Here is a 27,790-nt window from a genome sequence, read left to right on the forward strand (position 1 = left end):
GTGATTGAAGGTGCAGGGACGTTAATCTTTGCGACATCATGGGATGATGCCATGTGTCCATGCCGAGTGGTTAGAGTTGAAGGTGGGGCTACAGAGATGAGTTGTAAAGCAGTTTTTGATGTAGAGTTTTCCTATTGGCTAAGAGGGGTCATTTGCCAATGTGGAGGTCAATATCGGATTGACCATGTGATCTGGACAACACGTTTGCAATCCGATAGACTCAGTAATCAACGTAGAAGTCAACCAAGTATGACTAGAAATGCTGAATGACAAATTTGATGCCACAGATGCATGTCGATAGATACGAAGGCTTATGTGGCCGCTGACTGACATTGACCAAATGAAGTGGATGCAAAAAATGAAGACAAGTCGACCCCAAGTGGTAGATAGTGAAATCCGATATGTAGAGGCTGATGCTTACAAAGATGATGGCTGATTTACTGAGAAGGTTGATGATCTCTTTAGGGCAGGTCAAGAGAGGGTGGAGAAGACATTAATGGTGAACCAAGTGGAGATTTTTGTAGGGCTCGAGGTGATCGGAAATGGCAGAACTAAATCTGTAAGATAGATTGAGTTTTATAAATATAGAAAACTAAGTAAAGAGAATAGTTAGAGACCAGAGAAGAGTCATTTAATACAGATGGATGATTCAAGAGAGAAAATTTGATTTGTTGTTGACCAGATCCTTAGAGGAATAATGAATAATTTTAAAAAAATGCAAATTTGGAAGGAAAGACATTCTCTGGTGAAAAACTGATAGAGCGGGGCAGTAAATGCAATAAGATAGAGTTAGTTGTTACTGAAGAGACAAATATAGACGTGAAGTACTGCAGAGAGGGCATTGCTGTCTAGAAGTTGTTGTTGATCAGATAGTGGTTGTAATGCCAAGAAGAGTTGAGAGTGAGAGGTGTGAAGTGTGGAAGTGTGAGAGAGAATAGAGGGTGTGAGATGAGAGTTGTTGCAGAATCAAAGATAGAAAGTAGAAAAGATCAGCAAACAGAGTGCAGAAGAAAAAGACTACAAGAGGCCCAACAAGAAGTTGAGCAAAGGTAGAAAGAGTAGCATAAGAAGAGAAGACAAGAGAAAAGTACAAAAAGAAGAGAGAAGAAAGACATAGGAGTAACCCGTAAGGTGCTGTAAAACTTCATTTGTAGCGAGGTATCTAATTTGTATTATATTCAATTTTTCTTTGTAATCTCTGAGTGGGTGCTCAGAGTAGGGGTAGGTGATCCTTTGAGTAGGTTGTCATAAAACTAGGGGTTGGTGCTCCTTAAGTTGGTGCTCAGAATATTAGGGGTTGGTGCCCTAAAACATATTGTAAACTATTATTTACTGTGAGGCTAGATTGGAGCAATAGACTCCAATAGCTATTCTCGGCGAGGTTTTTCCCATAGTGGGTTTTCCTCATAAATCTGGTCTTATGTGATGTTCTCTTGTATGTGTGTGTGTATGTTTGCATTACATTTCTAAAATATGCACACCAAACTTAAAGTTTTAAAATAAAAGTTGATTCAACCCCCCCTCTCAGTGTCCATTTGTGTTCAACAAATGTATCTTCCCACAAAGTCCTAACATTTTTTGAAGAATATAGTTGAAAAACCATCCGAGAAAATGAGTTTTATCTAGAGATATAGAGATAACCACTTCCCAAACCACTTTCAATGAAATTATATTTAAAATAAATTTTTGTTAGGACAACTAAAGGAAGATAGCCTAAAAAAATATTTTCTCTTTTTGTTTTAAGATTAACAATCTCTACATCCACAACAATTGGTCTAGATAACATATTGGAGAAAAATAAATAGCCTCCTCTTGGATCTTTTCCTCTTCATCAATTACTTGGACTAATTTTCTTATTTGGTAGATAATTTATAGCATTTGAGACCCTCCAAATATTAGTGGAAGCATGAAAGAATTTAGTGTTTCTATCCCCCTTTTTCAACCATGTTTCTTGCAATTTTTGCCTCCAATAAATTTCTTCAATGGAAATAATTTATTCTAAATCCACATGGAGCCTCTTTTTCCTTTCAAATGTTACAGGTTTGGTTCTAGAGTGAATGATATGTTCGTAAATCTCTTGTATTTTTTATTGGATCTTCTATTTTTTCTCAAAAATATTTTTGAAACAACCTTGATTACAATCCTTAATTTTTATTTTAATAAATAGGAGCTTCTTAGACAACTCAAACATCCTAGAACCAATCACAAAAGGTTCCTTTTACCACCAATCTTTAAAAATAATAATAAAAAATTCTCTCTCTAAACCACATTTCTTCAAATTTAAAAGAAGATTTATGTTGATTCTTTCTTGAAAGTATTGGAACCTCATTCAGACAAGATAGAATTTGAGAAAAGGTACTCCTTTTCAATCCATGGAAGAGAGAAAATAAATCTATCCATTCTATCAACAATGAAACAAAAATATTTCCTTTTATTTATCCATGTAAAAAAACCCTTTGAAGGAAAACCATCCAAGAAAGCATTTTCTTAAATAAAAACATTAAAGTCCTTCATTGTTTCAATCATTGGTAGAAAAACGCAAAATTTTTCTTTCAAAAAAGTAATTTAATTGAAATCCCCTCCCAAGATTACTATCTCTTCTCTCAACAAATTTGAAATAAAGGTCATGGAATCCCAAGCACACTTCTTATCTAAAATTGAGGTTGGTCCATAAATATTAAATATCAATAAAGAAACCCGAAAATGATAAATCTTAGCAAAAATCTATTTTTTCTTAGAGTCAATTAATTCTACTTATCCCTTTCTTCTATTCCATAACATGTCAAGACCATTCAAAGCTCTAATCAATGAGAGTGCAACATAGTTACATCTACTTCATTTCTTAAAAATGTATTTTCCTCTCTTTAGATAATTCAGTTTCTTGTAACAAGACTAGTTTAGCCACACTTGAAACAATTTATTCTTGATTAAGAGTCTTTCATTAGGGGCATTAATGCCCATAATATTTCATTATAGAATATTCATTTTCCTCGAGGAGAGCAACATGCCCTCCTCAGTCTCAAATTTATATCCAAAGTTGATTGGATTCTAGCTTTGATTTCCACACCATTTTATTATGGTTTCAATAGTCATAGATTCACCAATATAACCGTTGTCACCACTAGTACAAAAACAACAATATATGACTAAAAAAACTACCAAAAATTACAAATAAATGACTAAATTTGATCACGTGACCACTGGTAATTTATTGCCAGTCATAAATGAATTTGATCACGTGACCATTGGTTGTTTTGACTGATCAATTTGGTCATCGATTTGGTCATCAATTTGGTCATCGATTTAGCCATTGATTTAGTCACTGATTTAGTCACTAATTTAGTCATTGATTGTTGTTATCTAGTCATTTATTTAGTCATGATAGTCACTAATTTAGTCATATATTTAATCATTAATTAAGTCATTGATTGTTATTTGGTCATTAATTTAGTCATATTAGTGATTTATTTAATCATATATTTAGTCATTAATTTGGTCATATATTGAATCATTAATTTAATCATTGATTGTTGTTAAATGGTCATTTATTTAGTCATCATAGTCATTAGTTTAGTCATATATTTACATCCATTGGTAGTATATTTTATCATTTTTATTTATTGGTAGTATATTTAGTCATTTTATAATACAAAAATAATATAACATTAAACTCGAACTAGATAATAAAAGAAAATAAAAATATTGCATATACGAACAAGCTACATGTTAGAATTAAAATATTGATTCAACATCATGATAAACAAAAATAATGTGCAATATAAAATATAATGAAAATATATATATTTATCAAGTTATAAGATGTCAAAGCTTCCTATACAATAAATGTGTATACAATGTGGAAACGTATTTTAATGCACTTAAACTTCACTACTTCTAATGACACCACCACGGTGTTTATAATTACATTGCTAGAGAAACGTATAGCCTGTGCACTGTTTTTGTTTTGAGATGTAATGACAAGTAATCTTCCAATGAAAATTCTTCATATAAAGCACGGTTAACTGTCACAAGATATACAATCTGAACTATAACCTACAAATGCATGAATTTGATGCCACACTGATGAACACCGCAATCCTAGAAGTGTTTGGCCATTTAATGGCACACTAACGATCACCACAATCCCAGAGGTTTTTGGGAATTATTGCAAAGAATCCTCCTTTTTTATTTGCAAATAGAAATACCCTAAAGAGCTATGAAACAAGATGGCCAAACACACAAAGGATTCAGTTTAGTAATTAATGAAAGCACGGTGATGGCAGATCTCTCCTGCACTTCTAGTGAGCACACCAATCTGCCCCATGTTTTCTACAAATTCTACGAATCCAGGAAAAAAGTTGTCAATGGAGCCTTCAATTAGTTGATCAATATAATATCTGAAGGTGGCATCAGTAAGAAGTGCAACATCTGATTTGAAAAGTCCCCTTCTTTTCATCAACAACTCATAGTAACTAATATCAAAAGTCCTATGGCTTTCAAGGTCCATTTCAAGTATTGTGGTATTGTCAGTTGAGCTCTTGCACTTGTATTTCTTCAGGTTGTCTAAATAATACTTGTCCATGGAAGGGTCCACGTCTGAATATCCTTTTCCACTGAAGTTGTAAAGACTTTTGCTGAAAGTGTTAGGCCTGTAAGTAGCAATTCCAATGGATGTATGTGCACCTGAAAGGTAGACAAGATCCTTTATATCCAAGCCCTTTCTTGAAAAATAAGCAATCAGCTGGGAGATGTTGAAAGTAGGAGGAAGTATATTTGCTAGTGCTTCAAACTCATCAACGTTCCAATATGGTCCTCCGTGTTGTCGAACACCTACAAATTTTAACATTCAACTTATTAATCAATTTATAAGTGAATAGACATCCACTATTCTTGCTTTTAGTTGAAGAGTTACTGAACAAATTCATGCACAATACAAAGCAATTCGTGAATGATATTCAAAAAAATTATGAAAAAAAAATCTAGAATAATTATATTTCAAAAGGATCTTTCATGCTGTCAAATGTATACAAATTTCAACTCAATTTATAAATTAAATTAGAAATCAATTCATAAGTGAATCCTGGTCAGAGTGTTAAATGCAGTTCAGAGAAGATCACAAAAGACACCAGATCCACCAACTAATTTGTTCAACTTCTAATGTATTTTGTATAAACTGCTCAATTATATGAGCTTCAGTGAATAAATGTTATTTAACTTCATATATTGTAGATACAGAAACAAAAAACATATCTAGATCAAATAGAGGCTTCTTAGAAACATACTATAGCGCCTAGAGCCTTAAGAAAAGTTTAAAAGCGATCTTAAAGACTAGAATTTCTTTGTCATGCCCCCATTGACAGCATTACATCACAGAACCAATTGCAACATTACTAACCAAAACCTAGACATCAAAATATGAAAATAATAATTTTCCATGTGGAAGATGGACCCAGATAAAAAGAACAAATAGTTTAATTAAAAGGAGGAGCCAACCAGTTAAGGATTTATAATTATCAAAAAGGGCCGACTCAATATGAAGATGAACAAAAATCAGATTAAATTGTGTTAGGGCCGGCTTGTTAATATTTAAACTGAATTAAAATTTATAAGTTTAGCCTCAGAGCCGACACTCATCTGAAAAATGACAAAGGGATGTGTATTTAAGAGGTAGAAAGGTGCAATTACCTTCAAGCAGAAATCTCATTATTTAATAAGATAAAAATTAAGGATAAGGAAGGGCGATCTGGTAGTTTAAGAGACAAACAACATACAACTGCTATAACTAAATTGACCCCAACAGTTGGGTATCATTTAAGGATGCAATTAAGCTTATAAACAAAGGGTAACAATTGAAGAGACATGTCCATTGCCTAGAAAGAAAAAGAACCCAAGTGACATTTCTCCTCATAGACACATTAAGATATTAAATGGACTACCAAAGAAAAGAGGCAGCATGCAAATAGAGTAGGCTAATTACAAGCAGACATAAATGAAATATTACAACAGACGTAAATACATTATGAAGGAGATTTGGAAGGTCGAATATGCAGACTTGAAGGATATCCCATGAAGGATCAATAAATAATCTGACCTGAATAAGATAAACATTGGACTTAGAATTTGGAAATAGTATCCATATAAACATAAATTTGATGCATGGCTGGCACCCTCAAACTACTAAGTTCATATATGATATGAATCAAGGAAGACAGACTGAAGAAGTACAATCATAAACATTTGATCCACAAGAGTCTTCACATTCAAATAAAAAATATATTAACCAACAACCTAGATATCTATCTAAATAGTGTGGTCTGAAATATAATGCAATATGTCTTGGCCGAATCATTATTGCAGAATATTATGTTACTACAATTATATCTATTCCTATGTAGATGTTCATGTTATAATTTTGTCAATAGAATAGATATAATGATTCCTCTAAAGCTAAACCCAATCTTCCACCCCATTAAAGAGGGGAGATGTAGGCATATAAGGAAAGCAAGTAGCCAGGTTCCATTCGAGTTAAGTTAGGAGGCCGGATCATGAATGCACTTCTATGCCCCTTAGGAGGTTGAATGATTGATGTACTTCCATGCCCCTTAGGAGGCCGAATGACGGATGTACGACCATGCCTTTGAATTTGATGGATAGGCTCAAGGCGCCTTGTATGATCTCCCATGGGCTTCATAGTGTGGATGAGTCATTGGGTAAAGCCTGAAAGGTAACCCACATGTATTTATGATTATTAGGATGACGAATAGATTTCTATTTGTAACTTGTTGGATTATATGTTTATCCTTTGATAACTAATTTGATTGCAAGTTCTGAAATAAGACATTAAGTCAGCAAATCACATTTCTAAATAGGGGACATTACAGAGATGCTTCATTCCTCATTTAGGTATTTTAGGGCAAACTGAGTTAAACGTTAAACCCTAATAAGGGACATTACAGAGATGCTTCATTTGATACATATTAAATATGCTATGTTTGTTTCATTTTGTTTAACATTCACACTTTAACTATTTATTTTGTAGTAAATTTAATTATTTTAATATGGTACACCTTTTATTATTATTATTATTATACCAATATGAGGTTGTTTAGACGCTTCTAGAATATGAGGTTGTTTAGATGCAAAAGCAAGATGATCCAAGATGCTCTAAATTTAACATACCTAAAAGTAAGAAGATATACATTGTAATCCATATGCCATGAACACTACAATACAAAAAATCAGAGGGCCAGCCACGGTAAATATGATGGTTGGTGCAAAATCAGAAGCCTTCATGTGGATAGCAAGATGCTCGAAATTCAAATATTAACAAGTCGGCCCTAACACAATTTAATCTGATTTTTGTTCATCTTCATATTGAGTCAGCCCTTTTTGATAATTATAAATCCTTAACTGGTTGGCTCTTCCTTTTAATTAAACTATTTGTTCTTTTTATCCGAGTCCATCTTCCACATGGAAAATTATTATTTTCATATTTTGATGCCTAGGTTTTAGTTAGTAATGCTGCAATTGGTTCTGTGATGTAATGTTGTCAGTGGGGGCATGCCAATCTCAAAAAACCTTCCATTTCATAGTTAAAAACTTAAAAAGTACATTTCAAGCAACCAAAATACATATCATAATGGGAAAAATGTTTGTAATCGAGTCACTGGGGGCATGACAATCTTAGAAAAACTTCCATTTCATAGTAAAAAAGTACATTTCAAGCAATCAAAATTCATATCATAACGGGAAAAATGTTTGTAATCGAGTATCATGAAAGTGAGTTGTCTAAGATGCTGCCTCTTCAGGCATTGAATTATTAGTATTTTTGTTAGCTACTATGTCATCTATAATGTTCTAACTGGCAAGTTCTTATTCACATGTGGTTTTCTTTGGTCCCTATTTTGCCACACCATCTATATCTTCTAGGAATGTATTGTTCCACAATATAAATTTGCACGAAAAACTAGAAGAAAAATTGCATGTAATATGGAGTATGATAGAAAGTTTGGAGAGATTTTAAGAGGGTTTTGTTACTTTCTTTTTTAAATTTACATTTTTTTTTTAACTTTGCTGCTTTAGGAAGCATTTAGCATATCATTGATGTTTGAAACCTTGAAATCGAGATTTGGTGAATCTTAAAAGCATTTGAACTAAGATTTCATGATTTTCTTCATTTTTTGAATAGGTGGATCAATTCTCTTTGGTTGGGTTTGTTATTGGATATACATTTCCTATGTATAGATTTTATTGGAGTTGAGGAAAAATCAACTCTACAGCTCCCAAAGATTATCTGCATGCAAACCTGTCACAAAAGGATAGAAGCAAAAAAAACTATGGAGGCCAGAGTACAAAGATCCAGAAAAGGGGAGTCATATTGATTGTGCAACAAGAATGCAATTCAATAATTACAGTTGTTATGAAAATACAAAGAGAGAATCTTTAAGAGGATACTCAAAACCCTAAAGGAGAAAAACCCTAAAGAATTATAAGATTCTTAAGTTTAGCTTAAGCATAAAGTATAATAGAGTAATAATTAAATAAATAATTATTAGCTAATAAAAGATTACTCTAACACCCCCCCCCTTAAGATGAACTTAGGGAGTAGCTAAAAAACAACTAAGGACTAAAAAAAAATGTAAAAAATGCAAGAAAACAACAATGGGTCCCGACAACTAGGCTTGATGAGGTACTCGAGTACAATAAAATCTCTGTAAAGTGGAGAAAAATGAGAAAACCCTATGGGAACAAAAATCCTCTCCAAGAAGAGATGAAAGCTCAAGTGAAGGACTAAGAAGCCTCCAAACAAGAGTGTTTCAAAAGATAGGAACAAAAAAAAAGAGCATGAAGAACACCACTGAAGCATGAAATAGCTGCAAACATTGTCGAAGAGTAACTGCTGGTCTGAAGAACCTCCACTGAAATAGAACATGACCAGTTAGAGAAGACTGTAATCTGCATGAGTGCCCTCAAATGACACTGCTCGAATCAGATGGCAAACAAAGGCAAACAACTGAACTCAAAGATACACATGATGTGAAACACCAAAGCCTGAAGGTTGATCAATTGAACCAAGGAAGCATTAGAACCAATAGGACAAATCTCCCCATAATGTTGAAAAGGGAGAGGGATAGGTACATCAAAAAAAATGGCCAACAAGAACTGCATGACGAAGAACCAGGAACATCGAAGGTGCAAAGAAAGTACAGTGTCGTGGAAGGAACACTCACTTAACACACATCATGAGGCTAATGTCATGGAAAGAACACTCACGTGACAAAGGTAGATGGAAAAAAAAGGGCAAACATCAACCCCCCCATGGCACTTTATAAGTAGTGCATGTACAATAAGGCACAAGATGTGCAAGATCCTAAGTATACAATGCATGGTGGCACTTTATCTCAATGCGTTTGCATAAATAAAATTCTACAATGATCAGAAGAGACATAAGACTGGAAACAGAAAGAACAGCAAAAGACGAGACATCCTACTCAAAGAAAGAGATCCCAGGACCTGAAACATCCAAGATATTCACTAAAGTGTTGAAAAGCAAAAAATTGAATAAAATATACTTGGAGCAGAATCTGGAAAGAACACTCATATTAATGGAAATTACATAGAACAAGCTTTCCAACAATATAAACTTTTCAAAAATTGGAGTTCGAATGCTCAAATGATGTCTCCCTGAGTGCAAAAAGGAACCTCTGACTTTGACAGCAAAAAAAAGTCATAAAAAAAAAATAAAAAATTCAAACCTCTAGATCTAGATAGAGCTCGAAAAGAGATTTTCGAAGATATAAGGTTTGTCGAAAAACGCTTCCGTATGAGCAAGTTACAACCAAAAGAAAAAAATCCCTCTTGTAGGGCATAAAGAGGGTTAAAATTTTTGATGATTTTTTTTTTTTTTGACAAAAATTTTCTAACGCATTTGCAGGTACAGCCGTACGGATTTTCGTGCCTAAAAAATGTGCCAATAAAATATCATGCCCTAGATGCCCCTGTCACCGAAAATAAACAAATTATAAATCAAAATTCATAGAATCAACCTCCTGAATCCAACCATGAGGTCCTTTTTGCACCACAATGTACCAAAAAATTAGCTACCCCCAGAAATGGAAAAAAATAATTGCACAAACCCGTGAATACACAGATATGAAGAATAAGGCCCAAAATCTCTCATGAAGAGAACATGGCCATGCAGATCTAGAGCTCTGATACCATATTGGAGATGAGGAAAAATCAACTCTACACCCCCCAAAGATCACCTGCATGCAAACTTGTCACAGAATGAGAGAAGCAAAAAAGCTATGGAAGCCAAAGTTCAGAGATCCAAAAAAGAGGAGTCATATTGATTGTGCAACAAGAATGCAATTCAATAATTACAGTTGTTATGAAAATACAAAGAGATAATCTTTACAAGAGGATACTCAAAACCCTAAAGAATTATAAGATTTTTAAGTTTAGCTTAAGCATAGAGTATAATAGACTAATAATTAAATAAATAATTATTAGCTAATAAAAGATTACTCTATTTCTTATCTTGTAATTGCATTGTGTTCCATTTATACAATCCTATGATGATTTGAGTCACCCATAGGCATTACTATCGATATCATTCATAGATAACATAGGCATTAAAGTTTTCTTATATTTGTTTTTACTTATTTATATTTTCAAGTAAGAAAAGAAATGTTAAAAGGAAATATTGTCATGTTTTGGTCCCAAGTCAACTCGTTATTTTATGTTTTGCATTTCTCATTTCATGGTAGCAAACGTTGTTATGAGGAATAAATATTCCATTAATGTGGCAAACTCTCTTCAAATTACCTCTAGACCATGACTGTTTGATTCCTTTTGTTTTTAATATGTAGCTAAACATAAATGAATGGTTCTTTAGCTCACTTAGTTAAAGAAAATTATAAGGAAACACTACCTTATCATCTAGAAAATAATATTCTATTTTTTTTGTATTTTGGACAGATGAATATCTCCATTTGTTAAAATTACAGTGAATTTGAAGGGTAAATTTTGTTACAGTTTTTTTAATTTGGATTTTACTCCTGATTATGCTAAAAAAATCATCAACTGAAATATTTTGTTTGTCACTATGGAGTTATTCTCGTTGGGAACGTTTATCTGATACCTGAAGCTCTTTACTTTTATGCATAGTAGTACAGGAAAGTGGATAAGTAGTTTGAAATGGAGTCCAATTTTAAATAAGTGAACAAATCTTGTCATGAAATTGCTTAGAAAATTTCAACTTCAAATTTATAGGAAGATTTTTCTACATGGTCTTAAGATTTCTCTAAATATTAGTCCACCTCAGCATTAGATTTATTGTTAGACTACTCCTTTTCAGCTTCTGATAAATTTGAAGATTATTAATCTCTAGCCTCAGAATGTTCATCAACCTTACATTCATCTAAATTTTATTCCCCATTGGTGTTAGATTCATGCAAGTTTTCTTCCTCTTCAACCTCAGATTCATGCATAGTCTATTCCTCAACAGACAAAGGCAAATCTGAAGATGAGGGTTTAAATGAATTTACAGTAAGTGAAGAAATATAGCCTATTCATTGTGCAACTATGAGTATAGCTAAGAAAGCATCGAATGCATGTCTTCCATTTCCTATCGGCATGGGTATTGATTCCCTTTCAGAAATAATAAGTTAAGTTTCTAAAGAGAGGTTGGACTCTCCAGAATGTCACAAGGTTCTTCAAAATATGCATGATTTATCAGTGTTGTTGCTCATCAATTCATCATTTTTAGACATTTGAACGAATCTGACCTTCAAGATCCTAGTTTGGCATCTGCAATCTATTTGAGTGTCTTATGCAAAGTAGACTTGTAAATCAACAGATGTATGAATTATTTATTTATATTTTTTAATGTTAAATATTTTGAAATTTGATATCTTTTATGGAATTCTACAAATGTTTACAAAAATGTAGATATGCTAGTTTCAAATATTATTTAAAAAAAATCAATTATATCTTACCTATTCTTAAGGTGGATAGATCCTAAAAAGAAATTGAACTTGGTCCCCTGCTTTTGAGAACAATATATTTATTTTATTTTGAATCTATATATAGAATTGATACGTCACTGTAAACTGGTGATTCAGTTCATCCTGAATTTATCATGACCAATTTGAAGCGATATTCTATGACTCTAATGAGTAAGCTCATCCAAATAAATTTTTGAGCAAATTTCAAAGTAAAACTTTAATGAAGCCACAATGAACTTATGTTGATGTCTAACTTGTTTCCTAGATGGTTTACACTAAAATAGGATTTTTGAAGTTTTCTATTTTTGGTTTCTTGTGGAAGAATGTTTCCCAGGGTAATGTGCAAAGATGTCTAGTTTTGTATAGTTTTGTCTACAAAAGTCTTTTATCTCTAAGTAATTTTGAATAAAAGAAAAAGAAAATTTTTTAAAAATTCAAATTTACATATACTCCATGGTGTTTACAGGGAGTTGACACAACAAGTTATGTTGCTTTACATCCAAATCTGAAGGGAGTCAGTCACAGGTACTTTTCTGAATGCAACGAGGCCACAACAAATCCATTTGGCAGAGACCGAGATATCGTGCAACTTTGGGATTTTAGAAATAAGCTTGTTGCATTATGTTGGAGGCACTCACTTTGAGCTTACCACACATCCTCAATTATTGCAGACTTATATTTGAAGGAAATCCTCCCATAAGGAAAATTGTCCACTTTCCTTTTATTTTAGTCCAAGTTTTTTATTTGGAATGATAAACAATGCTTGCACTTGAATTCATTGTTGTTCTTTATTACTTCTTTTATATACTAAATTTGTTGCCATTATCTGATTAATTTAATCTATTTATTTATGCATTCCTTGAAATGTGAATCATGAACATTGAGTATTACTGCATTAGGTATACTATTGTGGTTGCATTTGTAGTTTCTAGAAAACTTGAATTATTTTATGTGCATGGACTATTACTATAGATTCAATTACATAGACTATTTTCATTAACAAATTTGGTTCATTTTCTTTGATTATTAGATGGGGAGTTCTGGTTCAATCCATATAACATGGAATTGAAATTCTTGTCAAATGATTACTCAGATTTCTTTCATTATTGAAAGAAAATGATTACTCAGATTGCTTCTATTCTTGAAACAAAATAATTTTCCAAAAAGAATCTACTGAGTTTATTTATTTATTTTTTATATTGTAACTATGAACTTATCAAAGTGTTCTCCTATTTGTTATTGTGTCCAGAATGTTTGCAAAAAAAAAAAACCAAAACCAAGACTGTTCTTCCAGTCTTTGTCAAGAACTATGTTTTCTTACAAGTGTTTACAAAGGGTCCCATGTAGACATTTATTCTTAGTGCCAACTGAATCTATTCTAGGATTTATTTAATGCTAACTCAAGTTGTTCCTGGTTTTAATCTATCTTGGATTTATACAACTCCATCTTAGATTCTTCTAGAAGCATGCAAGGAAAAAAATTCCAATTGCTTTTCCTAAAAGCTAGCCAATCGTTCTTATCTTGCAATACATAAATGTCTTCTACACTCACAATACTTTCTTCTTGAATTCTTATCCTATCTTAGATTCTTATGCACTTTCTTCTATTTATGGTGCAACTAAATATATCCCAACCTTGGTGCTTTATTGAAATGTTCAAACTATTACAATTCTGGTGCCAACAGGGCTAGATAATATGCAGTAGTCTATTTTAGAGGATGCATATGTTCAATACCCACTAGAGGAGTATGACTTTAAATTATTTATTTGCATCAACACTATAAATTCTCCGAAAAAATGATGTTTTCCAAGAAACAATGACTTGATATTGTCTAAACTAACTATCAAAACAACAGAGCAAAATCATCCTGGCCAAGCATAGACATATCCAATGCCTTCAACTTCCCTTGAAATTTTAAAGCAAAATCCTAAAATCCTTTTGTATGGAAGAACCAAAATTGACCTACAAGATCTCGATTGATTTTCCAGAAAGATAGTTAGCATTCCATTTCAGATGCTGCCACGTCCTCTTCATACACAAAATGTGGAAAGGTGTGATCTCTTGTTAATAGTTATGTGAAGTGAAATGCTTCTCAGTAGAGGCAATGAACTTACTTTTTCTACAAGCAAATTGATGAGCTTTTCCTCCTAAAGGATAATAGCTTGTTATTTTATATGTAACTAGATATTGATTACAAGGACCCTATGTTGTAACTTTGTACATCAAGAATCCCGTGCTCTTTAAATTCTTGAATTTTTTATAACCTTTATTCTGACCGTTGTTTAGTTTGTTGGTTGGTTGTAGAATCTCTAGAACCTCTTTGCACAACCTATCATCGAGAAGTTACAAGCCTCTGGATTCCATCTCCATAAAAATCCCACATGCCTCTTTCTCTTTGCTTGCATTGCTACATGCCTTGATCAAACTATGAGTTTGTAAATCACTGAAATCTTGCAGTCCATTTTATTTCCATAGCAAAACTCAAGGTTTAGCAAAGTTTTCCTAGTATGTTTACATGTATATTGAGGCCACGTCTATGTTTTACATACATGACTACCAAGCTACTGGGAACAATAACATCTAGCAAAAACTTTGATAAAATAAAAAAACAAAATTGTTCTGCCATTCTTTTGGCAGGAACTTCGCAGCTCTGCAGCTCTTGTTTGATGGTGACAAAGCTTGCAAACATTAGAATATTGTGAGAAGAAGGACAAGAACAAAATAAGTAATTGCTTTAAAAAACTACACGTTCAAAGCCATATCAAGTCAAGTAACATCGGTAAGACACTTTAGATTTGTCTATCACCATAGCTGAAACAAATGTTGGAGTAGGAGCCTACCTCACTAATCACATGCCAAATTTGTATCAAAACTACTAAGACAGATAGAAAATTCTTGAAATGTTGATATTAGATAGCGATAATTCATTGTGAAAATTTCCTTTCCAACCATGCCAAATTGAAGAATAACCTTGTCATGGTCACTTTGAGACATAGGCTGAGTGGGATCAGTAGCTGAAACAAGCTAAAAATTTCTTAACAGAAGAAATTGTAACACGACCTCATAAATTCAAGTACCACCACTGTGGCTGTTCATGCAAAATATGACAAAATCATTTTACAATAAAATAAAATAGAACAAAAAAAAATGATCCAATTGCATACAAATTTCAAACAATAAAATTCATTCAAACTCTTGTAACTTCTATAATTTCAAGCTCCTGTGATACAAATTCACAAATATAAGATTCATCGCCACCATAACAACTAACTTACCCCAAGATTCTACATAATTTTTTCCTTCAGTGCTACTGGTGAGAAAGAATGGGCAAAGTTTGCAAACAAATTTTACAAAACCCTACAATGGGCAAGACAATAGCTCAAAAAAAACCCCAAAACATTCACTTCCTACCACTCCTCTACCTTTATCGCCTATTAGTTGAAAATGCATGTTTATTTTGTCTTAATTTTTAAATTAAGACAATTAAAGTAATTTTAATTTTTAATTTAAAATAATTACAATAGTAATTTAAGTATTTAAGATGAAATATTAATTTGGTCTTGAAAAATATCTTAAATAACCCTTTTATGCAATAGTGCTTATTCACTGATTTCTATCAATTGATAGTATATTCATTCATTATTAGAAAGATTATGAATGTTGAATTATTTAAAAAGATGTTTGTAAAATCTTTAAGTAACTTTGATACTTTAGCATAGCAACTTATATTACACTCATCTTGTTTCTGTGAACTTACCTACCCATGATAAAATCTTAGCTACACCTTGGCACCCTGCTACTACATTTTAAAGATACTAAAATGGACACACCAACTCTTATAGATATATTTAATAAGCCTCGCTCAAAGTACAAAAAAATCCCCTATAAAGCCATGGAGATTAACCCCACAGGAGAATTTTCTAAAGTACTTGGAGACCGTATTTATATATATGAAAGATGTTGTAAGATATATTCATACTCTAATCATAGAGATTGATCATAAATTTTTTGAAACCCTTAGCATTATCCTACTCTAACCTAACACAAACAATTATCTTCCCTATTATAGAAGAATTATAGAGAAGAAGTTGGATTTATGGAGGAAATTTTTATTCATCACACAAGACAAGTGGGTCTACATAATTTTTTGAGCCATTTTCATGATGAATACATATATGTAAGCAAGCCTCATTAGATCAATAAATAAGTAATTAGGGTGGTATAAGAATATGGGCACAATAAGAAATATCATCAAAATAAAGCAACAAAAAATATGGAGGTCACTAGAATCACAAAAGATACATGTGATGGAAATTTTTTGGATGTTACCAAAATTATAAATCTGACTATTAAATATTCAACCATGTCCATCACATACAAGGTGTATTATACAAACTAGGATGACTCTTCTACCACCACTACCATCCATACTACTTAATACATATTCATAGAGGGGAAGGATATCAATCTATGTTTATCTGGTAGGAGTTACTTGATAATATTCACCACAAAATGAAAATCAAGACAAGAGTTTCCACGGGTAAATAGAGAAATAAAATTATAACCTTATTACTTTTGAAACTCAAATTATTAATGTAATCTTTCTATGCCCTTAATTTGCACAATCCATTAGGGCTGTGGTTGGAAGTTTTTTAAATGGGAGTTAAAATAATGTATATTAGTGATATATATATATATATATATATATATATATATATATATATATATATATATATATATATATATATATATATATATAGACATATATATACATACATACATACATACAAGCATACATACATACACACATACATACAAACATATATGTATATATATACATATATACATACATACGTACATACATACATACATACATACATACATACAAACATACATACATACAAAATGTATGTATGTATGTATGTATGTATTTGTGTATGTGTGTGTGTGTGTTTACATATATATGTGTGTGTGTATATATATATATGTATGTATACACACACACACACATATGCAAATATATAGATATGTATGACTATATGTATATATATGTGTGTAAATATGTGTATATATATACATACATATATGTATGTATATATATAAATATACTCACACACATACACACACACACACACACACATATATATACATATATATATATATATACATATATATATATATATATATATACATATATATATATATATATATACACACACACACATATATACATATATACATCTACATACATACATATATATATTTACACACACACACACACACACACACACACACATGATGGACTTATAAAGAACTGAGAGAGGCGGGGGTGAATCAGTGACACCAAAAACAATACTACTTTGAACACTGACGGTAGAAATAGTTAACATGTTTAATCAACAATATGCATGCTATCCAAAATGATATTAAAGAATCCACAATAAGTAAAACATCCACCATAACACAAGTGTTTATACATGGAAAACCCAAATGGGAAAAACCATGGTGAGATGAGAATCACAAGTTGACTATCTACAGTAATAGGTAACTAATCGATTAAGGTCTACAAAGGTGCTCTGCTAGGAGCGAATCCTATTAAAGATCCCAAAGCTCTGTTAAAAGCTATACCCTGTTAAAAGTAGTACCCTGTTAGGAGTAACCTCGGTAGAGGATTTTTGAATCCAAACTAATGGATCACCTTGTTAAAGGATTTGTACAATGAAGCTTGTTAGAGCTTACCCCGTTAGGGGATTTAACTATTGTAGTGTTTAGAAAACAAAAGGTGTTGTGATCTAGAAGTAGCACAACTTGTTTAAATAGATCCTCTTCTACACATTCAAAACTGCATAACCATCATACTTGTGCAATGTCTTTAACAACTTAACACTTCTATCTTCGTATCAAATCATCTCATATCACATATATTGTCATATCAACATAGTGTCATTATATAGACATTTTGATTTCATGTCGGCCTTAAAAATTATATCACAATTTCCTAGGTGCAGTGTATCTAGACAATCAAACATAACTCATCACAAATTACTGCTAAAATTTGTCGGTTAGGACAACTCATCACACAATTAGTGAATACCAGTTCGAACACTGATACCTGTTGGAGTTAACCATATCAACTTGTAAACCGATTTTCCTTCATTGCATCTTTGATAATCTCCTTTGGATCTTCAAGTTGGTGTAAGGTCAATCTTGTATATATTAGTTGTCTATACGTAACAGTTTGACACTCTCTAAACCATTACAAATAAAACTTCTAATACTAGTTGCAATACAAGTGACTTTGAAGTAATACTGGTAGACAATGTGATCATATGTGTGTGTATACATGTTCCATCAATGACAATATATGAAGTCATTCATTACAATCATCATCAAGCCAACAATCTCCCCCTTTGGCATTGATGTCAACACTTAGAAAATTTACAGCTATACAACTAAGTGTTCTAACAAAAAAAATATACACATATCAATCTACTCCCCCTTAACAGGTCATACAAAATTTTTCACAATACACATATACATATTTCTACTCCTCCTTTGACAACAATGCCAAATTGAAAAGCAAAATACATATATATATATATATATATATATATATATAGTAAAATGTTTACATATACAAAAAATTGAAAATTTGAATCAAGATGTATGAACTGTAATTTTCAGAATAATGTCACTAAAGTTATTCTTCAATTGAGAAAAATTATGTTCTCATGTCTCCAACAAGTTTTCAGTGATCTTAATTGTAGTCATGATCAGAGTACAAAACTCTTCCATAGCATCAAGTGTACACGTCTCTGGAGTAGCCAAAATGGCTTCTACATTCTTGTATGCTCTTTGTAACATATCCACTTGTGGTCTAAGTAGATTCTTTAACTCCTTTAGAGATCAGAGTCTTTATGCCTGTTCACAATCATAGGTATCTAACCGGTTTTGCATATCATCCACATATTTGCCAAAAGAAAAGATTGAATCTTGTAACAGTACATAGGCACTACATATCTTTACTAGTTCTTGCTTGGTCTCTATTCGCCTTTGATTGGTATTAGTACAAAAGAATGAAACGTTAGATGTAGATGCAAGAATTCTCTCTCCTATTTCAATATCTTTTCTTAACAAATCTTTATTAAGAGATAGAGAGATTCTTCGTATAGCAATATCTTTCCTGATCTGTTCTCCATGCTTCTTCCTGTAGCTCTTCTCAACATAGGTCTGTGTTGCTTCCTCTAGGGACTTAAGTTGGTCAATGACATCAACAACCAACTAGCCAAGCTTGCCAATGGGAGTTGACAAGTACCCTGTAGCAGTTTCTGGTAGAAGGCTTGATAGAGTATCATGACATTTTGAATGGTTTCAGCTTCCATTCTCTGTTCTTTAAGCCTCTTCTCATATGCCCTAGATTGCATGATTGTTGTAATCTTCATTAATTTTGATGCACTCGTATTGTCAATATCTATAGGCCCTGTGATGCCTAATGAGTCATCATCATCTTCATCAGCCTATTGTTTGACTAATACTTTTACCGGTTCAACAGATTTCACCATCTTAATTGTCTCTTCCTTTTGTTCTTTCTCCTTTACCTGTTTAGAGGTTTGGGTAGCCTTTGAAATAGGTTGGGGTTTCACTGGTTGTTATTTTGCCAGTGGGGGTGGAATATCCACTCTTGGTTGAGTTGTCGGTATCTCAGTAATTTCAAGTGGTTGCATATCTGGTGAAATAATATTTCCAAATAAATCTATAGTATCTTGTATATCGTCAACAAAAATTGCCGATTGGGAAGTATTGTCATCCGGTTTCTTGATATGAGAGACAACATCAGCTTGCAATATTTCTTCCTCATCCATTTCTGGTCATACTGCAGGCTCAACTTGCTCATCATTAGAAGACTTTAATTTTTTTGCATTCGTTGAATATTTTGAGCTATCTGATGAGTCTTGACTTCAACAGATTGAATTTTCTCATGCATTAACTTCAATCTTCTTGCCTTAGACATAAATTATCTTTTGTATTTATCAAGTAAAGCAATTAATTCATTCCTTGATAATTCAGAAAATATTAAATAAATACATTATCAATAATTTGTTGGTCTTTGTCAACAACAATTTACCACTTATTTGCAAGAATAGAATACAAAGAATCAGAAATATCATCTTTAACATCTTGAGGTAATCGATTATATTGACATAAATATTTGATTACCTGTTGAACAATTTGCTCCTTCTGATCTTCATCAAATGAATCAAAACATTTCTTGACATCCTCAAATCTATTTCTTCCCAATGATTTGACCATCTTCTCAAAATCAGTCATTGGCTTGTAAGATAAGATATTAATAGGAACAGCTGCCTCTGGCACTTCTTTCATTGGTTTAGTTGTTTTACTAGTTGCTTTCATTTCCTTGGGTTCCTCCTTGGTACCAGTATCGTCAGATTCTGCTTGGAGAATCAGTTGACGACCTCTCTTATTTGCTACAGTCTGCTTCGTCGCAGCCACTTTGGGTACCTGCTCCTTTTTTATTTGGACACTTCATGTCACTCTAGTACTTTTTGTCACTGGAGGTGCTTGCTCAACCTTGTTCTTCTTACCTTTATCACTACTTATTGGAGCACTACTGGTTTCAGCTTTTGCAGTTTGCTCCTCAATAGTATCGAGTCTTTTCTTCTTTTTATCCACTGGAGATGCCAACAAGTTATTGGCATAACCGATCAATAAGTCATAATTGATTTCATAGCTCATGTCTTCCATTTCTTCTTCTCTTGGCTCAATAGCTCCCATCAGACAAAAATCAGTGGTTCCTCTAAAAATGATGTTCTTGGCAAAGTTTCTCACCACATCCTCAGGTAGTCTTACCCTCATTCTCATTTTCTTCTAAAATTCATTGAAATATTTATTCATTGCAGCCGAGAAAATTTTCTTGACATCCTTAATGTTGTTCTTGATCTGGGTAGTTACCGGTAGGTCTTTAAACCATTCAAGGTCACCAATTCTCGGTAGGAAAATTTAAAAATAAAAGAATAAGCCAATTAATAACTGACCAAATTTAAAATTCAGACAATTTTCCTTCTTGATAGACTGAATATTTAACATTAATTGGCTCCTTATGGCCTCACATAGGTCATAATATGCATTCTCAACAATCACTCTATAGGCATTATGCACTGCTGCAGATGGCACACTATTCATTCTACTCGAATAGAATATCGTATAGCCTATAACCATAGTAGCCAGTTTAACCACTGGGTCCTTAATGTTATTGACATAAAAAGCATGCCCATCAGAGGTAGATGAGGTTAAAGTGGTTACAGTTTCTTTTGAGATTCTCCTCAGCTTGGGAACTTAACTTCACTAGTTGACCAAAAAATAGTAACAACTTGAATAGCCTCCTTGGTTATAGTGTGTGTCCTTTCCAAATACATATTTTCCCCATGAACATGACTGAGAATGATTCAGATATGTTCCTCTTCAAAATCCTTGAGAAAATAAGTTGCATTATGAAAACCCTTCTCATAAACCCTAATATACTTAGATTGAATCTTTCCATTCTTATCGCAAACAGATTTCAACAGAGAATAACTTAACAACAATCCTAAATGTTCAATTTTACAATCAATGTAGCTATACAAATCACCTTTCACAATTACACCATTAGGAAATTGAGATAAAGCATTATGAGACTCAATTGGTTCCGATTCTACAACCTCCATCAGTTCTAATGTGATCATTAGTCTCTCTACTTGCTTAGATGATGAAGCCATTCAAATAAACTAGATTTGAAACAAGATTTACAAAGAAATACGTTAATTCACACGCATTGCCTTGGTTATCAGTTGATTTCTCAAGTGCATACTGATGGTATGATGAAAGAATAAGTATCTGGTAGAATATTGAGAGAGTGGGGGGGGAATTAGTATACTGAAAAACTGATACAAAGTTCCCAAACTCAAATTCAATCACACAAAGTAAACATATCACAGTCAAGATCAATATTCTTAAGAATACTTGACATCAACCGGTTTGACTGTTATGACAACTTAACAGTAAACAACTCCAATCTTGTAAACATCAACAATGCTTAATTATATCTCAACATATTCATCTCTCAAAGCTTCTAGTTATCATGTCTTATCAGAAGTTAATCAAATCAAAAAATAAGATCATAACCAAAAAAACATTCACCACTTGACCCAAATGTTTATACATGGAAAACCCAAATAGGTAAAAAACCACGATGAGATGAGACTCACAAGGATAGCTATCTAAACTCTTCTGAAGTTCGCCCTGTTAGGAGCCAAGCCTATTAAAGCTTTACAATAAATCTTGTTAAGAAATAATTCCGATTAGGAATCACCCAGTTAAGGGATTTACAAATATGTCTTGATGAAAAGCACAATACCCTGTTAGGAGTAACCTTGCTAGAGGATTTAAGAATCCAAGCTAATTGACCACCTTGTTAGATGATTTAATAAGTAACCAAGCTTGTTAGAGCTTACCCAGTTAAGGGATTTCACTTTTGTTGTAATTGTTAGAAAACAACAAGTTTTCTTGATCTGTCCGAATAGCACTACATTTTCTTGATCAGATCCTTTTAAGCTTCAATCTGCCTTTACTCAAAGTGCAGATCCATTCACCAGTTAGCCAACTACATACTCAACAGGTTTCTGCCAATCTTGCCAACAACTTTTACAAACAACTTCATCGACCTTAAATACAAATCAATTAGGGCAGTAACACAACAAAAACCTAATTCTCATCATCGAGATTACAAACAAGTCAGAACAATCTTGACAATTAGAAATTATAACAATCTCTTCACATTCTTCAAGAAAATTCCAACCGCTGCATGATAACCACTTCATCAGACTTTGTAACTCATCACGCGCTATGCATTAGATGCAATCCACTTTGCTCCTTCCCTAGACAAAAAACAAATGCGCCAAAACAATCTGAACTTATCCTCATACAATGATCACACGTCTCCATCATTACTGCTCATCAGATAATAAACCAACAAACTTGATCAGTTAGGATTTATCAACTGATAGGGTTTACCAATTACATTGCATATAAAGGTTTAACCCTTTACATCGGTTTACCGGTTCAACTCACAAACTTAACCTACTGGTTTATGACATCTTCCACAAAGCTCTTCCTATTGGTTACTAGCCAATATAAAAAACAACAATATCAACAATAACATGAATACCATTACCGGTTCAATTGACATCAATGACAACATGTCATTAATGCAATCTATATGCAAAATGCCAACAAACTAAAATACCAACAATCGCCCCCTTTGGCATTGATGGCAATATAAATATCAACGCCTCTGATTGTTGTTGAGATTGGTGAATAGGAATCTTGGTTTACACTACCAAGTATTCACCTTCCTCTGTCTGTCTTCAACCCATCGCTAGTTCACTTAATCAAATATATAATTCATCTCTTCAATCACATAATTCTTCTCCCCCTTTGAGAGAAATGCCAAAGTGAAAGTAAAAACATGTAATTCTGCTCTCACTATGCATCAACAACATAATGCAACTTGATACTCCCCCTGTGGAATACATCCACTTCTTCATCAATCTATGTAAGATTCTACAAGTAATTCAGGGACTGATGCAATCAGCATCATGCTCAACTAACTTCATGAAGAGGGACAACCCCCAATTGACTTCTAAAATACTCAAAAGTGGTCTTAGGCAGAGGTTTGGTAAATATATCTGCAAGATGCTCCTTGGTAGAAACATGCTTCAAGATAAATTTTTTAGAAATGTTTATTGCACTTGTATTATCACACAAAATCTTTATTGGTTATGAGATTTTCATCCTAAAACCTTCCAAAATGTGTCTCATCCAAATAGCTTGTATGCAATTCATATAAGCTTCTACATACTCAGCTTGAACAGTAGATTGTGAAGTACAACTCTGCTATTTACCACTCCATGAAACTAGCCTTCCTCCTAGAAAGAATGCTCCATTGGTAGTACTCTTCTGGTCATCAATATTTCCTACCCAATCAGCATCCGTGTATGCCTTCAAATCAAAATTTCCACCATATGGATACCATAACCCATAGTCAACAGTACCTTTTAGATATCTAAAAATTCTCTTGGTTGCCATCAAATGTGATTCCTTTGGATTCTTTTGTAATCTAGCAACAATACCAACTACATGGACAACATCCAGTCAACTATGAACAACATAGTGTAATTTGCCAATCATTGACCTATATTCCTTTTCATCTAGAGACTTAGATGCATCTTCCTTGGACAACTTACAACCTGTAACCATTGGGGTTCCATCTGGTTTACAATCACTCATACCAAAAGTCTTCAAAACCTCTTTCACATACTTAGATTGAGTAATGAAAATACCAATCTTCATTTACTATATCTACAAGCCTAATTTTTTTAAATTTTCCCTACTAATGACATCTCAAACTCAGTCTTCATTTCATTTGCAAAACTATTGCTCATGTCATCATTACCTCCAAATATAATGTCATCAACAAATACTTCACTAACCAGTATTTCATCTCCTTCAGACTTGAGATAAATATTGTTGTCATCACTGGTTGTAGTAAAGCCTATCTTCATCAAATGTGTGTGAAGCCATTCATACCATGCTCTGGGTGTCTGCTTTAATCCATACAAAGCTTTATGAAATTCGTATACCACGTCTTCCTTATCTGTCAATGCATAACCATTAGGCTGCTCTACATAAACCTCTTCTTCCAACATCCCATTAAAAAATGCAAAATTAACATCCATCTAGTATACCTTGAACTTCTTATGAGCTGCAAATGCAAGTAAAGTTTTGACACTTTCCAGTCTTGCTACTTGTGCAAAAGTTTCTCCATAACCTTCTCCTTCTTCTTGCGAATAACCTTTGCAGACTAATCTTTCCTTGTTGCAAACTATAACACCATCTTCATTTAACTTGTTTCTGAACACCCATTTAGTACCTATAACATTCTTGTTTACTGGTTAGGGTACCAGGGTCCAAGTGTTTTTCTTCTCAATTTGATCGAATTCCTCCTCCATAGCTTTAACCCAATGATCATCACCAAATGTCTCCTTAGCACTTCTAGGTTCAAAGGTGGAGATCATGCAAGAGTTCTCTCTTATTCTCCTTCTAGTTAGTACTCCTGCATCCTTATCCCCAATAATCTATTTAGGATTGTGATTTAGTCTCACCTACCTAGTGGTGCAGAAGCACCAAGTGAACCAAGTGTACCTCTTGGTTCCAATGACCTATATGGGGTCAAATATGAACATTTTTAATTATAGATGGTTTCTTGTGTTAAATAAGGTCTAATGAGATCAATAGCATGGTAATAAGGTCATTTGACCATTCATGTAACCAAGTTGTCTAGTTGGTCCTAAGAAGGTCTTGATTTGGAAAATACTTTGCAAAATGGGTCAAATTGATGTAATAATGTACAATTTGGGTTCTAAAGGTCCTTTCATGTCTATTTGGACCTATTTGTGTTATTAAAATATCATAGGTTGGGTCTAGGAGTTAAAATTGGCAAAATTGCTCACATTGTCAAAAATGCTTAAAGCAATTTTTGCATTATAAGAGAAATTAGGAGTTTGTTTGTTAAAACAATTACAAAAGGTGGTTGTAATTGATGAGGAGGCTTATAAAACCTATAAAAAGGCCTATCCTCATTCATTCATGGTTTTTGTTGATACATGTGAAGAAAAATCAATAAAAATTGAGAAATTCCTGCACTAAATTCTGGAAATCACCATATTACAGTCTGTTCATGCTCTTGGTTCGCCATTAAAACTCATTGATCGATCTTTATAACTGATTTTTAATTGAAGGGGAATGAATTTAGTTTCTTGTGCCTTTTGTTTCATTTTATTTGATCAAGTATTGAAGGAGAAATCATAACTTTTGTGAAAACTGCCAAAACCCTGCCTAAGGTTAACCCATTTTGGTAAAACAAGAATATATTTTGTTTTAACCGTTGGATCTTTCTAAAACTTTGGGAAAAGTTCTGTATCTAACCTATCTACAATCTTACTAGAGAGATTGGATTTATTTTAAATATGTAAAAATTTATTGATGACTGTTCATGACTGCATTTTTTTGCTCCCTGGAATTGGACAGGGTACTTTCAATTGTTGGCATGTATACTCATGAATGCAGGTTATATATGGCTATGGAAGGAAATTGGAGATAGTATTTAAGTTGTTTTAAAACCATCACACTATGGTTCTATGGTTTTTGGAGAAATAAAAAAAGCCTAAATCATGACTGTCCCCATCTTGCACATGACTGTCCTAAAGTTGATGTTTGTCCCATGAATAGAATTGAGACAACAAAGAGTTGTAATGTTGCCTTGGGTGATTTGAGGGGGTTGAGTCAATTATTTTGTAAATGGAAGGGAGTCTCCATAATATCTCTATGAAGGTCTTTGGTTTGGTGTGTGTCTAATGGGCATGAAGAGTTGTGTGAGTAAGTCATTGGTAGTCCTCATTAGGAAAGGCCTAGTGTTGTTGGCCATTGAGGGAACCTATCATGTATGGAGTTGAAATATTTGATATTGGGTCTTAACATGTTGTTGTGACCTATTTAAGGTATGTTCCATGATTGGATGAGGTTTGTGGAGTAGAAGTGTGTCATTGGTGGGCTAAAGCACATTGAATGGGGTTAGTAGCCTAAAGTGAGTTTGTGAGTTTGTGAGTTTGAAACCTCTTGACTTAGGTGAGTTAGGAAAAGGACCTCCCTAAGTGGTTGAGATTGGTGGATGCTCCATATCACCTAGGAATAACATGATCATTCTCTTCAAGTTCAACTTCTTCATTATCATCTTCTTCTGAATTTGTTTGTTCCGGTTGAACAAGTACATCAAGATTTGCTTTACCAGTTTCTGATTTAACAGTTTCAGGTTCCAAAAGCCAAATGCAAGGATCTTCATCCTTTTTCTCTAAATTTGTTCCTTCAAAGACTTTAGGACATTCATCTACATGAACATTAGCACTCTCAACAATTTTCTATGTCCGGTTGTTGAAGCATTTATAGGCCTTACTCTTGGTGGAATAGCCAAGAAATATGCCTTCATTACTCTTAGTTTCAAACTTTCTTATGTAATTACCTCTTTTAATAAAACATTTGTTTCTGAATATCTTAAAATATCTAACATCAGGTGATCTCCCATACCAGTATTGATAAGGGGTCTTGTCCTTTCCTCTTTTCACCAGAACTCGGTTAATTGTGTAGACAGTTGTACTTATAGCTTCTTTCCAAAATGTTTTCGCTACACCTCCTTGTATCAACATAGTCCTAGCAGCTTTAACCACTGACTGGTTGTATCTCTCTGCTATACCATTCTGTTGTTGTGTCCTTGGTGCAGAAAGATGCCACTTGATACCATTCCCATCACAGTACTTAGAGAATTCCTCAGAAGTAAATTCACCGCCTTGATTTGTTCTCAAACATTTTATCTTTTTGCCACTCTCTTTCTCAGCTAAGGCCCTAAATGCCTTGAATTTAACAAAAGCTTCATTCTTATCCTTCAAGAATGTGACCCACATCATCCTTGAACAATCATCAGTGAAGATCATGAAATATCTGTCACCTTGAATGCTTCTTGTTGGTCCACATAGATCTTTATGAACCAAATCTAACAGGTTCTCCGCTGAGAAGGACTTGCTCTTGAAAGTTGAAGAAGTCATCTTTCCTAATTGACATTATTTACAAAGAACATTAACCAATTTGTCCAGCTGAGGCAGACCTATTACTATCT

The 27,790-nt window shown here is 33.2% G+C and overlaps 1 long non-coding RNA gene across 2 annotated transcripts in view; it reads right to left on the bottom strand.

The window, feature by feature from the left end:
• Positions 1-3,791: 3,791 nt before the first annotated feature.
• LOC131061101 (uncharacterized) overlaps positions 3,792-27,790 on the bottom strand; it is a 70,201-nt gene continuing 46,202 nt past the window's right edge. Inside the window, exons 4-5 of one of the 2 annotated variants that reach the window (XR_009372362.1) lie at positions 10,137-10,265; positions 3,792-4,830 (exon numbers count right to left, since the gene is read on the bottom strand). This is a non-coding gene — a long non-coding RNA (uncharacterized LOC131061101). The remainder of the gene's footprint in view (positions 4,831-10,136; positions 10,266-27,790) is intronic. The other variant, XR_009110495.2, reaches the window with a different exon arrangement.

This window comes from Cryptomeria japonica, chromosome 4 (assembly GCF_030272615.1).
Source record: "Cryptomeria japonica chromosome 4, Sugi_1.0, whole genome shotgun sequence".
Classification (NCBI taxonomy): Eukaryota; Viridiplantae; Streptophyta; class Pinopsida; order Cupressales; family Cupressaceae; genus Cryptomeria; species Cryptomeria japonica.